The sequence below is a fragment of the Clytia hemisphaerica genome, unplaced genomic scaffold (genome assembly GCF_902728285.1).
Source record: "Clytia hemisphaerica strain Z4C2 unplaced genomic scaffold, Clytia hemisphaerica genome assembly, whole genome shotgun sequence".
In the NCBI taxonomy this organism is placed as follows: Eukaryota; Metazoa; Cnidaria; class Hydrozoa; order Leptothecata; family Clytiidae; genus Clytia; species Clytia hemisphaerica.
In genome coordinates this window covers 878,673-881,201 of record NW_027104389.1, presented here as the reverse complement: position 1 = coordinate 881,201, position 2,529 = coordinate 878,673, and positions in this window count along the sequence as shown.

Below are 2,529 nucleotides of genomic sequence, written 5' to 3'. Positions count from 1 at the left end.
ATTTGACGGGAGCATATTTTTTGGCCTTTTAGCTTCACTAAGTAAGCTCAAGACCCAGTAGCTCCGTGACGTGATCTGAGATTAAAGGTAAAAAAACAATTTCAGAGCTTTTAGGAGCTATAACGAATGAGAAATTCCAAATTCCCATTTAGTTGCTGAAGATGGAAATAATGGAATGTTCCATCCAAAACAAGCTCAAAGTTCTAATTTTAAAAATCGATTTGTGGTAGACTAGATGGAAATAGGCTGTTACAAAACAAATTAAGATTGGGCCGTGCCTCAGGAGCGTTACAAAAAAGAAAATATTCCATGACGGCAAAACATATTGAAATATTTTCCATGTTGTGAGCTCTTATATCGACAAATATCTTAATAGTTTGATACTCTAAGACAAGTAGTGAGAATTTATTGATAAAAAATGTCGAACGTCGGAGCACGAGAGTGTCAAATATTCCAAAATTCACAGCATCTGTTTTGGAGGAGAAATTGGATAAATCATTCCTAGTTGCTCCAAAAAGAATAAAACTGGTAACAATTTATCATGACATCCAAACTCAGGCGATTGTGAACTAGATTACCCCTGATTTACCACCTGTATCTCTGATGCCAGATAATGAAAACCACAGATTGCTTTCCTCTATTGTCTATCGGAAAGTATTAATGTTTTCAGTAGTTAGAAATCGAATATAAACACCTTAATACTGTTTTATGGGTTCAATGGGCCCAAAAATCAATAAAAATCGATAAAGATCCACAAAACGGACAATTTTACCCCTTATGTTTTGTCAAGTTGCACTCTAAATGTGATAGTTTCAAGTCAGCATTGTAATTTTCCTTAGTATATTACAAAAAGATCAAGTTAAAACTATTTTTGAAGATATTTTAGGCGAGATAAGCAGTGAAAATTGCTCAAATCATATAAAAATTCAACAAAATGGGCATTTTACCCCCTGAAGCGTCGAAAATGATACTAAATACAGTTGACAAGAAATTTTTCTGGTGTATCGCATCAAATTTTATCATAACACAAAGTTTGTGCCTCATTAAAAGTTGTTTTTGTAGGTCCCAGTCATATAAAGTGCCAAAATTCAGTGAAAATACCCAAATTTTCCCTATTACCCCCCAGAACCCTCAAAAATAGTTTTTTGCAAAATATTTTTGCCAGTGATGTTTACCAATCTATCAATTGGTCAATTTATTCATGAGATATAGCAAATTATATACGTGGAAAGATATTTTCCTTAACAAATCCTTAAAAAGGGTAAAAAGTACCCCCTAATCTCGGGCCCAGTATGAAAAATTGACCAGGAGTTAGCTTTGGGGACCGATCATTTCCTAAACTAGGATAGTTGAGGATTCCAAAAATATATAGTTTATCCTGTAGAACCTTGGGTTAAGCAAAAGTGCTTATTTAAGGAGATGTACGATTTGTCTCCTGGACTATAAACCTAAGAACTTCAGAGGGAAGATCCCTGAACCAGTAACATATTGGACCTCGGATTAGATCTTTGCCCTGTCGCTACTATCATAACTTACATTACCAGGACAGCCCCATGGAGAAAGATTAACTCTGAAACCAATTTTTTTCTAAGTTACAGGAAGCCACATGATAGCGTAACTCCAAGCACAATAGACACTTAAGACCGTTTTAGAAAATCTAAGTTCACTGTCGAAATTATGAAATGTGGGAACTGGAATTCTAACTCCGTTTAGCAAAAATTTTACCATAACTATTATCTCGGATTCGAAAGAAACTCAAAAGAGCTTATAAAAATCCTTAATCCTTCAACAAAGAAGGTCACGGCCATGTAAAATTCAAAAATTGTATAAGCGTGGCGTGGCAAATTTCTTTTCCGTAAGCGATCAAAGACCTTTAATAGTGATCAAAAACCTCCAAAACTTTTTTAACGCAAAATCTAGCTATCCAAGACCTGATTTTTTGATCTGATGTTTTGCTGCGCGGAAGCATTTAACCATCCAAGACCTGATTTAACCATTCAAAGACATGTAAGACTTAAAATCGATCAATTTTTAGCTATCCAAGACCTTCAACTCAATTTGAGTTGAAAATGTTCTCCGAGTTTGCTGTCATACCAGGAAAGAGACACACACACACCTCTCATCAACTGTAACGACCACAGGGGACGTTGTGAGTATACAAAAGGTGTGCGATAATTTTCACTGGTTGGATTGCTATTCCAAACGCTAAAACACAAAAAATACAAACTCTTAGAGATACAAACGAAAAACTTTGTCCTAAAGCTATCTTAACCTAGGGCTAAACAAGCAAACACATTAGAACATAGATAGGATAGAAATAAAAGTTTACTGACTAAATACAAACCAAAATAGATACTAACTAAAAAAGTTTTCCACGACACCAAAACAAGCACACCAAAAATTGGACTTCACATCACATACACAACATTACTACTGTTACATAAATGTAGAAAATACGTTTACAATTTAATTCCTACGCCTCAAAATTCTACAATTCCCTAATGACCTATTTATATACAATATAAACAA